The sequence below is a fragment of the Talpa occidentalis genome, unplaced genomic scaffold (assembly GCF_014898055.3).
Source record: "Talpa occidentalis isolate TD23 unplaced genomic scaffold, MPIMG_talOcc4v2.1 talOcc4.4, whole genome shotgun sequence".
Classification (NCBI taxonomy): domain Eukaryota; kingdom Metazoa; phylum Chordata; class Mammalia; order Eulipotyphla; family Talpidae; genus Talpa; species Talpa occidentalis.
Genome location: NW_023604295.1, coordinates 105,850,686 through 105,868,179, shown reverse-complemented (window position 1 = coordinate 105,868,179; position 17,494 = coordinate 105,850,686). Strand labels below are relative to the sequence as shown.

General features: G+C 36.2%; 1 protein-coding gene across 4 annotated transcripts in view; it reads right to left on the bottom strand.

The window, feature by feature from the left end:
* The window catches only part of DLC1 (DLC1 Rho GTPase activating protein), a 365,361-nt gene that overhangs the window by 49,146 nt on the left and 298,721 nt on the right, over window positions 1-17,494 (bottom strand). The gene's annotated exons all lie outside the window — the stretch shown is intronic.

The following is a 17,494-nucleotide window of genomic DNA, read 5'->3' as shown; positions in this document are numbered from 1 at the left end:
GCTGGTGGTATAGAGTGGGGTAAGAGGAGACAGAAAAGGCTTAAGTAGTGAAATAAATTTGCCCCCTGCAAATGTTACCTCGGATAGCATTTTTGTTCAGTCAGACTTTTTTTGACTATGATTTTTGACCACAATTTAATCATGAATTTTATGATTATAAAGATATTGTGTAAAATTAAAATATGGAGGTTAATGTCTCTCAATAAATAGTCCTTTCAGTTGAGAGGGTGGAGTCACTTATTCTTGCATAAATGTGATATAACTCTACCTTTTAGATCATCACTCAAGCCCCAAGTATGAACAAGCCTGGCGTTGTACTTTTCAAAATTCAACAGATACCTAGTCAATCCCAGAAAAAGTAGAGTCCTGGGTTAAACACTAGCATTGCACAATGAAAAATTCAACAAATACTTAGTCAACCCTAGAAAATGCAGAATCCTGAGTGAAACAGAATGAACATGAAGAGGGAATTTAAGGACATCGCTCTTAGGCAGAGAGTAGGAAGAGACAAGTTCTCTGTGATGACATTCAGTGAAGAGGGTGAACACTGAATTCTCAGTCGTGATTAGGTAAGTCATTGGGTTTGATTTCCTGACTCATTATCAGTAGACTCCCTCAATTGGACAGGCTTTATGATTGAATGATCATAAAGGTTGCTTGATCTGTGGCCTCACTGTTGAAAGTGGCAAAGTGAACACAGGAGGGCTGGCACCGGGGCAATTCTACCCCAACTCCCATTAGCTCCTATGGCCTCGGATCACACAAAAATCAAGCACATGGGTGGGCCTCCCCTGGTAGCGCAAAGGTTGAGCGCTGGGCTACGGAGCTGCCCACAGCCTCTGCAGTGCTGGTTCGATCCCCAGTCGTCGGGCGAGGGTCCCTCATGGCACACAGACCTCTCCTGCCGTGACCCCTGCTCCCCTCAGCAGTGTGTTTCATCAGTCTGCCTGTTCTGCTCCTCCCTCCGGCTCTGGTGAATTTTCTCACCCTCCTGCGCTTCTGACTGTACCCCGTGCTTGCATAAATAAATAAAATCTTTAAAAAAAAAAATCAAGCACATAGGAAGTAAAAATTGTGATCATTTTTGACTCCATGAAAGAAACTAGGCTGCTTTTCTATTGAATTAACCTATTTAAACAACATGTGTTGATTCTTTGTAAGACATTATTTTATAACTGATAATATTTATCTTTTGATTTATTGTTTAAATTTTAGATTATAAGATATTCATTAAAATTTAGAAAATATGGAAAACTAGAGAGAAAAATAAAGCTTCTCATAGTCATACCACACAGATAATTGTGTGATATATTACATTTTCAAGTCTATTATCTCAGTCATTTTTCAAGCACAACATTTTTTATTGTGCAAAATCTGGATCACAGTACATATTGTCTGTAATATACTATTTTACTTAATATACTTGAAGAATATGATTTTTTATTTTTTTTTTTATTTTTTTTTTTTTTTAACCAGACTTTTTTTTTTTTTTTTTTTTTTAAAGATTTATTTTTTATTTATTTATACAAGCACTGGGTACAGTCAGAAGCGCGGGAGGGTGAGAGAATTCACCAGAGCCAGAGCGGGGAGCAGAGCAGGCAGAAGGACCGAAGTACACTGCTGAGGGGAGCAGCGGGCGGCAGGAGAGGTCTGCGCGCCATGTGGGACCCTCCTCCGGTGGCCGGGGAGCAGCCGGGGATCGAACCGGCGCTGCAGAGGCTGCGGGCAGCTTCGCAACCCAGCGCTCAACCGCTGCGCCACCGGGGAGGCCCAAGAATATGATTTTTTATATGTAGCACCATCCTTTTATGGATATACCATAAATAAGTTGATCAAAGTTGAAATTTATATTTTATCATTTTTTAAACGAACATTCTTTTATAACAAATGTTAAAGCATTTGCACTTTAAAGAGCAAGACTGAAAATTCTTTAAATTATGAATTAAGAAGTTTAAGGGTCAAGGGTATTAGGATATTGATAGAAGACATTAAGTATTGCCTCTTATAACTTCAATTTCTGTAATAGGCAAAAGTATATTATCTGATTGTTGTTTCAGTCTACCTTTGTTTGAATACAAAACAGACTGAATTTTTTAAAATGATACTAACATATACATAACATAAAATTTACCATTTTAAGCATTTTTAAATGTACAGATCAGTGGCAAGAATACATCCACATTGCTGTGTAACCATCACTGCTACCTCTCTCCAGAAATCTGTCATCTTCTCCAACTGGATCTCTGCACATTTAATAATAATTTCTATTCTCTTCTCTTCTTGCCCTCTAACAAATTCTATTTTCTGCCTCTAGGAATTTTACTATTCCAAGTACTCATGTAAATGGAATCAGGCAGTATTTTTCCTTTTGTGCATGGTCTTTTCTTATACCGATTGAACATTTTCATGTTCATTAGTCAGTTGTATTTTCTAATTGTCTATTTAATCCTATAAATGTTTTTTGGTGAAATTTTTTTTACCATTATTTTACTGATTTTTTAAAATCATTATTTATAGATTAGGGTTATTCTCCACTTGTCATTTATGATAAAATATTTTATTAGCTCATCATTTGCCTTTTATATTTATTTATCTATTGTATTAAAAAATTAACAAGATTTAAACAAAATTTAAAAGTCTTACTTAATTTGTTCTTTTTAGTTACTGACTAGGAGTTTTCCATAAGTAGCTTTCCTTATAGTATTTGAAGTCAGAAATGCTAAGACACGAAATCAATCTGCAAAAGAAAATAATTTAACATGGGATTTTCTGCTTTATTTTTACTTGTAAGTGTCATTATTTACTCAAAAAGAATTCTATCTGGCTTATGAGCTCTCTTTATCCTCCTTAGTGTCACATGTAGCTGTCTGGCATAGAGTGATGTCTCCATAAATGCTTGCAACTAAAAGGCCAGCAAGGTCAGAGTATAAGTCGCAGAACTAGGGGCAGTGAGTTTTTGAAAAACTTTTTGATTTTCAAATGTTCCATGAGTACAATGTACATCTATGTGAGCATGTATCTCTACTTATAAATCAATCCTGGAGTACCTACAAGTTTTTCAGGAACTAAGTACAATGTTAAGGTGGTCATTTTTAGCCTTTCATCTTGTGAGGAAAAAAAGACACTATTTTTAGTTTTACTCTCTATGACCTTATTTAAAATTGCCATTTATGTGTTGCTCCTAAATGCTGACTTTTAAATCACTATCCAGATGTCATTCTAAAGCATCTACTCAAGTAAAATTTCTACTGTAGTTTTTTGAAAATCTGAGTGTAATCACTCATGAGTTTGTTTTCATTAAGGAGATGTTTGGATTCCGGTTCTGTATGTTGCTGTTTCTTCATAGTGACTGGGCCCTAAAATAAAGACACTACAGGCTGAGTATGAGCAATTGCCTGGAAAATAATAAACAATTCTTTTTCTTAGCTGCTAACTGCAACATGCTGGGCATTATAATGTTATTTCTGGAAACTCCTACACAGCTCTTGATCATTAACTCACTTTAATAGTCAACAGGAGAACAGAGATGCAGCATTTTGTCAAGCTTGCTTTTTCATGGATAACTAACTCAATCAATTACCACTTATGAATTCAGTTGAATTATGATATATTTTGGTAATTGAAAGGCAACAAATAATATAATTTTAAATGTAAACCAGTTAATAAGAATTATGAATTGTGAAAGGCTGATGTTGAAGATTTATTATGAGAGAAAGGACTAGATTGGCTCTAGTAAATATTTCATGTAAATATTCTATTATTGAACAAACTATTTCTTTATTGACTATTGCTCTCTTTTTAATGGATTGACAAAACAAGCATAAAAGGCAAAAATAAAACTAGAAAAGCCTGCTATATTTTATAATTGAGTTCCCCAGTTGTCTGAGTTAGAAAAATGAATCTCTGAGGGTCCTTAAGTTCATGCAGGCTGAGAAGAAAGAGATCAGGTATAAATCATGTTCCTGACTTCGTCACAGATATTATCAATGTCTTTGAGTTACCCAAGTGATGATTATCTCTTGTTCTTTGTTTTATTTCATATGCATAAATCATTATATAAAATACATGACTTTGTATATAATTATATTTTAATATAGATAAATAAATGAAATGTAATTTACATGACAAAACAAGGATGTTAGATCATTTGAATAAGGATTGTATGGTGAAGCTGCATTATAGTTTGGTGGTAGATATTATTATTATAGATAAGGAATTTAACTCAGAGGTTACATGTCATGCTTGATTTCAGCCCACCAATAAGGGAGGAAGTAAGAGTTTGAATCTGGCTCTTTCTGAAATGATGATCACGTTCATGGCTTTAAAATCAAGCCTTGGTCTTGTCCCTGAAGTAGAGAACCAGGTGAGCTTGTTTCCCTATTTCAGGTCGCCTTTCCTATAATGTAAAATGAAGGGATGGGTCAGATGTCTTATTACCAAAGACTGTGATACCAGACTTTGCTTGCTAGCTGAGACATTTTCCCCCTTGATACTCAATTTCTCATAACTCCTAACTCTGGATCAGAAACACACGTCTCCGGGCCTCTCTGGTGGCGCAAGGGGTTAAGCACCACACTGTGAAGCAATCCCCAGCAGTGTCTCCAGCATGAGTTTGATCCTCAGCCAGCCAGGGAGCTACCCACATGGTGCAGCAGACCTCTCCTGACTCACCTGCTGCTCCCCTCAGCAGTGTATTTCAGCCAGTCTGCCTGTTTTGTTACCCACTCTGTCTCTGGTGAATCCTCTCACCCCCCACTCCTCTGGCCTGTACCCCAGCTCTTGTATCCATAAATAAATAAATCTTAAAAAAAAAAAAAGAAACACATGTCTCAGAAATTCATGATTTAAGCTTTTCTCCTTCCAGGATTGCCACCATTTTAGAGACCTCACAAGGTATGTGGTGTGGTCCCTATACTTACTCATGAAATTTGGACTATGCAGTTTCATTTGGTAGCATTTCAAGGCTCTTCACTCAAATGACCTTCACAGCAATGATCTCGTCTCACTTTTGTTTGTCCCCCTCCACCCCCATGTCCTGTTTTAATTTGCCAATCACTTTTTAATTTCAATTTTCCCCTGGATTTTTAAATGGAATGTTTCTATCACTATTTGTGATTACTTTCACACTTTTTATAAGAATAGCTTACCACTTTTAATACACTTAATCTCTCTTCTAAATTCATTCCCCCTTCCAAGAAACTTATCATGATTCTTAGAACACTCAACCTTCATTCTAAAATATTACTGATTGAATGCTTTGGAACCAAGCCTTTCCTCATAGTTACACACATACTTTTAAAACTGATAAAGAGATGACATTGTGTATGCTGGCTATCTTGCTTTCTTGTGCTACAAATTTCTACCTCTGAACCTTATCTAGTCTGTCTGGTATGTAATAATCTACATTTGCATGGGGTTCTTTCATATAAATTTCATTTCTCATAATGTTCAAGAATCGAGCAAGATATTTTGTTTTATTTCCCTGTGATCTTTTTCTTCTCTCACTTTCCCTTTAGACCCTCCCAAATTCGGGTTGTACATGGCTGCAATTTTATATTTATTGAGAATGTCAGAATTTCAGTGCTTTTCAAGCATATTTTAGCGTCTATGTTATTGCATCAAATAGAAATGAATAGATTGGCTATTTGGGTCCGTCCCTTCTTGTTACACATAAATTTCTTGTTAAGCATTATTTTATGTCATATTTCATTTTAATTAAGTTCAAAAGAATTTCTAATTTCCACTGTGTTTTTTTCCTTCAATCCAGAATTATTTAGTGTGTGTGTCTCTTAATTTCCTAACACCAGAGAGATATTTCAGTTATCTTTCCATTGTTGATTACTAACCTCATTCCATTATGGTCAGATATCATGTTCTATATGATTTTAACTCTTTAAAATTTGTTGAGACTTGGTTTATGACCCAATATATGTACTATTATATTATTATTTTAAGAATTAATATAATTTCTGATTCCAGCAGTACTCAGTCCAGTTACTTTGAAGGACTTTGCTACTGTCAATAAAATTTGATTTTGAATACATTTATATCAAATATTATTTTTAAAGAATTAATGAGTTTTTAAGGAAAAAAAAGGAAATCTCTAAGATGGGAAGGTTGGGAGATAGTAGTAGAAATAATCAATGACCAAGAAATAAATTGGAAATAGCAGATAACCTGGAACAAATGTATAGGTTCACAGTCTCTTATCAGCAATATTAAAATTCAAAATGCTCTGGAGACTTAAGGTTTTTGTAGCCCATTTGGTGACAAAACATTATTTGACCTCATATGATGGCAAAGAATGACATTAACTAATTTGAGGTTATTTATAATCTTTATTCCATGTATTATGAATATCTATATGCATTTTACTATAGAAATATAAATGCAATATAAATGCTGGGGAGCAGCCAGTGATCAAACCGGCGCTGCAGAGGCTGTGGGCAGCTTCTCAACCCAGCGCTCAACCGATGCGCCACCGGGGAGGCCCTACAGATTTTTTTATATACAAATATGTCAGTTACTCAAAGCAATCCCCTACACCTGTCTTATCTCTTCCATTGATCCTATTTTGCATTATTAAACTAAATCATATTAGTAACAGTAGTGATGATATTAGTAATAGTGATTTAACTCTGTAAAGGCACACATACTTCCAGTGTGAAATTCTATTATATAGCGATCACTTGGCTTCTAATACATGGATCGTCCATATTTATTTCAGTTCTATGTTTTAAAATAATTGTATCATATTGTCATTGCTCATGCAGTTAGGGTGCTTAAAATTGAGAGAATAAAGTCCAAATAGGGTTATGGGAAAGTTTATAATATTCTCAGTACAGAGAATGAAAGGGAAAAGCAAACCAGGAAATTTAATGTAGACATACATCACAGGACATTCCTGGTTAGTTTTGACTTCACCTGGTTCTCATAAAGCCCTGCTTCTAAATACGCTTTGAATCTTCATCAAATTTAGAGAGAATGAAGATTAATGTGGCATAAAATTTAAATCATTCTGGGACAATCAATCTATTTTAGGTAAGCATATTCCAAACAGTGTTGAATAGGAATCAATCAACTCACAATTTATATATATTTTTTTCTTCACTTGCCTGACAAGGTAGATTTGCATGTATGTATTTAACAGTCATATAGCATTTCAAAAATAAAACAAAAACATGTTTTTTCCTCTTATGAGACTATATAATAGAAATTAACATATCAGTTGTATTATTTGGACTCTTCCTTGGAACTGAGCTTCTAAACAATACACTCAGTCTCCTGGGGAAGTGAGAGATCTAACCAAAAACTCTGACCTAAATAAATCTCCAGAACAGAACAGAAGAACAGCCAAAGTAGGCTCCGCCAGCTTCTCTAAATTATTGTGATTTCTTTTTTCTCTTTTCAAATGATTTTAGTACTTCTCTGTTCTAACAACTTTGTGAGCCAAATTTTTCTATTCCAGTAGCTTCTATTCCTTCTATGACCAGTCTCAAATTTTAAATTCAGAAAAGGGAGTTCTTTCATGCTAATTTTCAAATCTGTGGTTCATGCCGACAATGCTCATTTGGATATTCCACAATTATGAGCCCTAACCTGAAAAAACAGCACATCTGCTGAGCAAGTTTACTGCAACTCCGGTAAGGTTTGAATAGTGCTTGCCAGCATCCTCTTTGATTGAGAAAAGTAAGTTGTCAGGGATCAGCACACACATAACTGCTCAGCAGGGCCAATGAGGAAAAATCTCAACAGCTATAGCCCGTGTGTGTGTGTGTGTGTGTGTGTGTGTGTGTGTGTGTGTGTGCTGGAATCAATGCAAAAACGTAGCACAGACATGCTGGTATATTTTCACAGGCAACATTGTGGGCTTAAAGGTTTTTCTGTAAAGACCTAACCTTGTCAAACTTTTAGGCTTGATGTTCTTATTCTTCCGAACATTTCTTGGATGGTAGATACTCAGTTGATCAATAATGGGGTAAATAATATTTTTATGATACTAATTGGAAATTCTCAGCAGAATGTAGAAGGCACAGTGTCAGTCTTAGCATCCTGATAGCATGTATTCAACAAACTCTCAAACCCTCTCCATCTTCATCTACTAGTGTGGTTCAAATCCTACCTTAGAATCAAGCTTGTTTTGCTACCTTCTTGCTCATACACGAACCCTGTTTTTTTCCTTTAATTTCCCCCAAATTGCCAAACAGCGTGACTAAGCTGCCCTATTATATTCTGAGCATTAGTAATCGCCTCATTTCCTACTCCCAGAACTTGCTCTGAAACAGTCTCTTTCTTTCCCACGGACAAACTATTCCACTCAGTTCTTTCTTCCCAGGCCTCTATTACAACAATGCGCTGCACATGGTCAATTCATCAAACCTTCATAGTCATCCTCGCTTCATCTGTTCGGCACCTCATTCTACACAATCTGATCTGGTCCTTCCTGACTCTACACAGGCCTATTGACCTTTTCATTCTTCTCAGCCTTTTATGAGCAACATTAACATTTCTTAAGCTCTCTTTTATAGTTACTTGCTTTTCCCTCCATCTTCAGTAAGGCAAAGAGGTCCCACATAGTTGGCCAGCCTTACCACCAGTTGGAAGAGCTAAAAGAACATCTGTATGTAGGAAGGAATGGGATATAAACAAGCTTAAGTCGCAGCTGACTGGGGCTGGAAAAAACAGGTGACTGTGAGACAACAGTCTCCATTAATAGTCACTGGGATCATGGGGTCTCTGGCTTGCACTTGGTGGGGGAGGCTCGCCTAAGTGAACTACTCTCAAGTCTGAAACTGAGACTTCACTCTGCTGGTAACCACAGCACTTGTTTAGAGAACACATCCAAGGGCCGTAATAGGCATTTCCCAAGATCTGTCAGGTCTCTGCCAGTATTAAATCAGCCATTTGTCTCTGATGGGTGTAGTATTGCCCATAAAATCAACACCACCTGAATGTCTTGTATACATGTGTGAGTGAGGGTGTGAGTGTGTGTATCTCCTGACTCTTTAGACAGCTTATGAGGAATGCATAGGAAAAAGGACAATGGGCTGGGCGGGGAGTGGTCTGATGACTTCTTTTATTACATGTATGTATTTTCAGGAAGTTTTTTGTTTTAATTAGAAAAAGTTTAATGAATGTTTTCTCTTAAAATCCATCCCAACTCAATGAGGTCAAGGAGTCATAACCAAGGAGAAATGATGAAGAATATAGAATTGCAAATGGCGGGTGCAGCAGGCTCAGTGGTTCCTTTAAAGGTGTGTTTCTGTCTTCTAATTACATTAAGCAGTGATTGTGAGGATAGTAAGTCACAATAAAGGCTTCATTGTCTCTTTTTTCCTTTGTCGCCAATACTCTAATTACTCACTATAATGTTCTTTACAGGGAGCTCTGGAGGAGCCTGTGAGGAACCCCCATCACCCGCCTCCTTAGTACAGACTTGGGGTTGGGAGACACAGGACTGGCTGTAAAAGAAAGGAGCTGGGATGGCTTTAATATCCTGTTAGACAGAAGCATGACAGATTAGTGGGGGACTCCTTCCTTTTCAGGAAACCAGGCCTCTGGCTATAGCTTTGTCTTTAGCTCAGTCCTTAGATCTTTATAAACACTTTCCCCCTGAACTTTAAAGGACCCATGCTTTTTAGCAACAGTTTAATGTGCATGAAACAAAAACTCAGATAAAGGGTTCAAGCATAAAATCTTATTGAAGGGTCTGATTTCTCAAGATGCTTTCTACACTCAGACTTCGTGTCCAGGAAAATAATTCAACAGAGAACTTTTTCACCAAGAAAATATCAGCCTTAAGAAAGCATGAGCATTTATAAGGACTACTGAATCCCAATTGTTTTATTTTTACTTAATTTATTTTTAATATTAATGTTGCAAGTACTGTAGTAATTATCTCTATCTTGTGGATGAGGAGACTGAGACTGAGAATAATTTAAATGATTTCTTCAAAGTTACAGTCAATAAGTGACAGAATTTATTCAAGTACCTGCACCTACCTCTAAAACTTTTTTTTTAAAGATTTATTTATTTATTTATACAAGCACTGGGTACAGTCAGAAGCGCGGGAGGGTGAGAGAATTCACCAGAGCCAGAGCGGGGAGCAGAGCAGGCAGAAGGACCGAAGTACACTGCTGAGGGGAGCAGCGGGCGGCAGGAGAGGTCTGCGCGCCATGTGGGACCCTCACCCAGTGGCCAGGGAGTAGTCAGGGAGCAGTTGGGGATCGAACCAGCGCTGTAGAGGCTGCAGGCAGCTTCGCAACCCAGTGCTCAACCGCTGCGCCACCGGGGAGGCCCTACCTCTAAAACTTTTTTAATTATATTTTGTGTTGCATTAAAACAAATATTTAAAAAAAATAAATTGCATCATTTCTATTGAGGTAACATTGTTTTACAATGCTGTATATGATTTAGGTTCATACCTCTATAGATGTATGCCACCACACCATACCAACCACTAAAGTAACCATATTCTGCATCCTAGTCCATTTATCCACTCCCCCATTACTCCCTACATTTACCTACTGTCTCTGGTAGCCATAATTTTGCAGTCAGTTCTAGTTTGTTTTGGTTTAGTTCCATCAATTCATTTGTTTTGTTTCTTTATACTCTAATATGAGTGAAATCATGCTGTAATTGTCTTTCTCTTAACATATTATTTTTCTCATAATCCCCACCCCAGTTCCATCCATGTTGTCGCAAATTGCAAAATTTCATCTTTTTTTAAAAGGATGAGTAGTAAGTATTCCAGGGTGGGTGTGTGTGTGTGTGTGTGTGTGTCACATTTTCTTAATCCGCTCATCTTTTTTTGGGTACTTAGTTATTTTCCATAGCTCGGCTATTGTAAATAATGCTGAAATGAACACTGGTGTATATATTTCCCTTCAAATTAGTGTTTTTGTAATCTTCAGAGGGCTAGCTAGAAGTGAAATTGTTGGAGCACATGGTAGATCTATTTTTAATATTTTGAGAAATCACCATAATGTTTTCCATAGGGACTTGATCAATCTTCATCCCTTCTAACAGTTTTAAAGAAATACAGCAAATTGCTACATCACTAACCAGGGGCAGATTGTAGCCAGAGTATTTAGTTAAATGTCTTGTGTAAGAGATGTCTGAAAATGGGGCAGGGCAATTTAGAGGCTATAACAGGTATTACAGAATTTGGAATCATGTGATGACAAAATAAATCTGGGGAAGATGAATTAAGAGGAAGATATGAATCTTTATAAAACATGCATAAAGATTTGTGGTCAACTGTCTGGAGAAAGCAGACACAAAATAAAATCCAAATACATAAAAAAATGGTATTTACTTGGGAAGACAGTATTTACATCATTTCTTCCTTAATTAATCCATCATTTTAGTAAATACCAATTAAAAACAGCCAGAGTGAGTTTTAAGAATAATGAGCACTAACATATATTGATTACTATCTATGTTATGCATTTTCTGAGAGTTTTCATTTCTTATTTTAATCCTCACAATAATCTTATGATTATTCTGATCTCCATTTTATAAATGGGAAGTTTAGGCAGAGATTAAGCAATTTGCCTAAGGTCACACAGACAGTAAATAGAGATCTGAAACTTAGCCCCAAGGATCCAGGTTCTAGAGCTTAAGCATTGTCCATACTTTCAAATCAGTGGAACTGAATAGTGAGTCTAAAAATTCACTCAAATAGATACAGAAATTTCAGTTTTATTAAGTGTAACACTGTCTATCAGGAAAGGAAGGAATGGATGATTATTCAACACCCAATTAGTCATCCGGAAACAGTTGACCACAGGTCCATTCTTTACACCAAAGGATTTTTCAAGAGTACCAAAGATTAAAAAGTGTAAAACAAAATGAAAACCACCTAAAGAAAATCTAAATGATTAAATGGCAGTGCTTGGGGGGATGACATTTGAAATTTATATTATTTGCATTTATAATCTTTTAAAATTCATTATTTTAAGAGGAAGAAAAGAAAATGGTCAGACTGACTACAGGGTGTGTATATGTGTGTGTATGCATCTTTGTTTGTTATGAATAAACAGTAGTAGTATTCTGACCTATTCCTGACGGAATATATTTCTGGGGGCTTCCTCTATCCCAGAAAAATGTGGCTGTCTAGTGTCTCTATCCAGATGATATTATAGGTTGCACATTTTTTATAGTTTCTTATTAATTCTACAGAATGTATTTTCCATCTAGGTTACCAAATTTCGTGTCTGAGTTGCTTTGAATGAAAGAATGTGCTAGATAGAATCTGAGGCATGCTGTGGGCAGAGGTTGACCCTTTGGAGAAGTTCAAAGCCTCCCAATTATGCCAGATTTTCTGAAGTTTACAAGTCCCGGTCCTGAAATGGCACAGACGATAGTAGTTGATCATTGCTAACAATTGTTGACAAGTTTGTGTGCTTTTCTTGACAGGCATAAATAATTTTTTTTGTTTCATTCTCAAATTTTTGGATAAAACACAATAATTCTGAATTTACAAATTTATATAAAGAAGAGAGGTCTTAATATATTAATTTCAATGGTATCTCTCTCTCTAAGCATCTTTGTTTAATGAAGTTACAGATTATTCTCAGTAAATGAAGCAATGACTTTAATTTCCATAGAATATTTAGGCAACTATTAGAAGTAAATTGAACTGGGCCTCCCCGGTGGCGCAGCGGTTGAGCGCTGGGTTGCAAAGCTTCCGGCGACCTCTGCGGCGCCGGTTCGATCCCCGGCTGCTCCCCGGCCACCGAAGGAGGGTCCCACATGGCGCGCAGACCTCTCCTGCCGCCCGCTGCTCCCCTCAGCTCCCCTCAGCAGTGTACTTCGGTCCTTCTGCCTGCTCTGCTCCCCGCTCTGGCTCTGGTGAATTCTCTCACCCTCCCGCGCTTCTGACTGTACCCAGTGCATGTATAAACAAAACGAACGAACAAACAAACAAAAAAAAAAAGTAAATTGAACTTTTCCTAGTTAAAAGCCAGTTTTTAGAAATCTGACTGATTGTTGGCTTCACTATGAAATGAATTTTGTATTTTCATTATGCTTAGGAAGTGACCACCTGGGACCTCATCAGTTATGTGAGAAGTTGCTGCCATTTTGCCTTGAGGAAGTAGTTGGAATACATTTTAAACTTGTGACTTAAAAAGCTTTGTAGCCACTACATATTTTTAGGCATATCCTTTCATAGTAGTTGCCTCTGCACATTTTCCTTCTAGGAATGCTCTGTTTTCTGCTTAAAATTTTAAAAAATGTACCCTTTCAAAGTTACACCTATTTAACAGAAAATATAGATAATACAGATGATGAAGGAAGAAAATATAGACCTATTGTCTTTTATAGAGATAGAAGCACTCTTAATATTTTGAGATGCACAGAAGGAAACACTATTATCTCAATCATTGCTTTTTACAAATCAACAAAACATATATGTGTCTATCAATCCTCATATTTAGACAATTAAATATTTTTAGAACTCAAAAGTAAAGTTCCCTCATTTATCGCGGTAACAAGTGTGATTATTATATCATATTCTACTTATTCATAGTTTTATATAATTACTAGTATGCTATATATTCTCATATATGCATGTATGTTTATGTAAATACACATTCTTTTTATTCAAAAATAAAAATTTCTGTTCTATACTTGCTTTAGATATATAAATATATAATATAGACATATATTATTCACATCTGTGTGAAAGGCATTTATGGAAAACCTTGCAGCTGATTTACTGGGAGCTCTTTGGAACTGACTGTGGGTGTGTCACTGGCCTTGCAAACTCAGTCACCTAAGTCATAGGAGGCAAGATCCCACTTGGTATCATACTGTCTCTCTCTCAATCTATATATCTTTACACACATATTTATATAATGTATATGTCTCCATGTCAATTAGATATACCCAATTTCTTTTAAAGTTGGCATAGAATTCTGTTATGTTCTATAACCTAGTTATTTAACTAGTCCTCTATGGATGAACCCCTATAGTGTATTCGGTTTTTTACTGCTACAACACTTCTCAGTGAATATCCTGGTACCTGTGTCTTTTATGCAGTGCATGTGACAAAAATACCTCTTCTAAAAATTAAATGTAAAGAAAAAGAGACTATATGGTTAGACATCAACATTTTTAGTCATAGAATCTTAAATACTATAATTATAATGAATTTCCTAGCTTGTAATTTTTTTAGGTTTTAAACTTATAATCTATTCATATTTTCTAGAAAATACATGTTCACCAAATCAGACATTTTCAATGCCTCAGGAATTTCAGTAATAGAATATGCAAATAAATCTTTCTAGTTATATAAACTAGTCTAACACTTGTTTTGTAAGCCCCCTTATATATTTAAATCTACTGTTTACTGTATTAAATTATAATTGGAAGGCCCTCATCATGACTTTGTTAAAAATCTTGCTAATTGAATCTTGCAAATTTACCCCCAAATTTGAGTTCACCTGGTAAATACTTACCAGTGAAATTCAATAAAAATGATTAATAATTCACACAAAGGATAAAAAAAAATCCCATGACCAGAAATCAATAGTGACTTCACATGACTATATTGACTCTAAGTCCTAAGTCTGTAAGATGGAATGAGAAATCTCCTACTAGTCTTTATTTTATAAACTTGAAACATTTTCAAATAATGAAACAGAGACTGATCCTGTTTGATTTTGCATTCTGGCTCTTAATTTTTAGATGTTTTAAAAGTAATGGGCTCTCTAGATTTATTCTGCGTCTGTCATCCCTCATTTTCCTGGCTTTCGAAAATGTGACAATTTATTTCTTTATTGCTTTACTTAATCAGCCAGGAGAATCAATACACCAATCTAGCAAAGATGTGGCTATACTACTCAACATTAACAGTCTCTACAACACAAAACTTCTTTTCTCCTGGAAAATTAATTTCATCCAGTCTTTCATTAAACTCACTACTCACCAACCACCATAACCCATTCTGCAAGCTGTTCCTAGAGCCATGATCATGACCGCCAAAGAGGCATCCTCAAGAACCGGTGTTATAACCACACAAGGACAGGGAACCACACAAGGACAAGAAGTGCATAGGTTTTTCTTTCTGTTTTTGTTCTGATCCCTACCCCCTACCACCTCCCCTGCCAAATGATTACAAGGTTACAAGGTTAGAAGTGCACTGGATGCGCCAGATGCTTTTTATATATTAGCTCTGACTTTGCCTTACATTGTTCTGCCAAGTGAGAGCCCGGAGGAAACTCTTCTCTTCCTTCCCACCAAAGCCTAGAAAAACTCAACAAATATTTTCTCTTGGAAATTCTGACTCTTGAGTCAATGGTACATTATGAATTCACACACTTCCCATCCCTTCCTTCCAGGGCTTAATCATAGTTGTTGGTAAAGAGGAAAGGGTGGGTGCTGACATTTTATAAACTCTAGAGTCAAAGGTTATGAGAAGTCCAAATGTTCCTGTATCTGATCTGGCTAATGAGAATGTTTGCAACTCAGAAGTCAGAAATTTGAGGCGGAAGCCTTGTTCAGAGCATGGCTAGGTAGGATGCAACCAGCATATAATACCTACTACAAAATCTACCCAGGAGCAACCTTCTGCCTCTGCTCTCTTTGGAAGTAAAAACCTCACTAAAGTCAATGTATATTTTCTAGATATATTCAGGACAGAAAGAATAGCTACTTTCTTTTGTTTTTGTAAGGGGATCTTTTTTTTTGTTTCAAGTATGAAGGTTAGACTAAAACACTAGGATTAAGTGCAGTGACTGGAATCAGATTCCTAGACAGGAAGTGTAAACAACTGTGTGAATGGCATTTACAGAGAACTTTCAGACTGATTTATACTGGAGCTCTTTGGAACTTGCCATGCGTGTCGCTCTGACCTTGCAGACTCAATTACCTAAGTCATAGGAAGCAGGATCCTTGTTGGCACCTTCATTTACAAATCAAATTGTTACCCAATGAAACTACTCCCCTGCTCCCCTTTGGTATACATGATCAAGTTGAAATCTCTGACACATTAAGACGCAAAGACTCTTTGGTAGTAAAAGAAAAAAAAAACTTAGATGCAATTTGAGGAGTTGAGGTTATAGAAAGTGCAAGAGAGGAAAATGAATTTGAGTCTGGAGGAGTAAGGAAGAGAAGACAACTCACCACTGGGAAGAGCAACATGTGCTATTTTGAGAGAGAGAGATCCTACTAGCAGTTAAGCTTCAAGGTTTGCAAATGGGAATAAACAGAATGATTAAAAAAAAAAGGTGGGTGGGGGCATGTGGAGTGATTCAAGTTAATATAGCATTTGAAAAATAACAAAGCTTTGGAAATCACCACATAGCTATAGGTATTTATTGCCTTCCAAATCATAGGCTAATTTAGTTTGCTCTGTGCAGACTAAGTGAAGAAGGGACTGCCTGCCTCTCCCCAAAATAAGAAACTAAGGGGGCAGGATTAAAGGAGAACTTCTTGTTCTGGGCTGGTGAATTTAAGTGTGCAACAATGTGGCCATATTCAAATTTTTTTTAAATCTAAATCCTTGGAGAGTCTCAGGTATCCTTTTCACACTCTGAATGGGAATTTAAATTTTATAGATTTTATCACGATCTTCCCAATTATATTTCTTTTTCTTTCTAGCAGATTTACATTTTTCCTCTCAATTTTTATTTAGCATATGTAATACTTGATAACAAAAATAAAGCAAATTTCAAAAGGAAAAACATCCCTTACCAGTTTAGTTGGCTCACTAGTTTACAATAGTAGGATTCTTTGAAACTAGATATCATGGGAATATTTCGGGGTTTGGAACTTGCGCATATAAACCAGCTGGGCTTTGTTTAAAATTTTAAAGCTTTCAAATAGTTCACTGAAAGAAACCCAAGATATCTCTTTTTATAGATGCCAAGAGGTCACATTTTCATTAGTTCATTTGTGTGTCATTTAATAAAAAGCCCTTAATATTTTTTAACCATAGTAGGTCTCTCAGTTTCTCGCCCAATCACCTCATCTCATCAAGTGGGGTTAACTGACAGTCTAACTAGTGTTAAGTAAAGTCATGAAGACATATTTAAGCAAACTTGTTCATCTTTCTTTGAAAAGGAATGCAGTAAACAAATGCAGCAAGATCTTACAATGCCTTTGTTCTTCATGGAGGAACCAGGTTATGTTTTCATTTAGAAACAGCTGTGTTGAAATAATTTGCGTATTGGGGGAAGACTTGTAGTTTTTCAACTGTAACTTTATGCTAAATTTTTTATTCTCTATGAAAGGGAAGATGAAAGTTGTTGTCAGGTAAGGGTGGTGAGGTTCTGGGACAGATATGAGAGGGGGGCGCATCTTATGGAGCAGAATCTTAGGGGCACCTTCTCAAAGGGAAATGTGGGTCATACTAAGGGAGGGGATATTATTATTATTATTATTATTATTATTATTTCAGCTATAATCTTGCTTCTCCCCTCTCTATGAGGTTTCTGTTCTTAGTCCTTATTGCTAGAGGTACTATTCAGAACACATGCATACACAC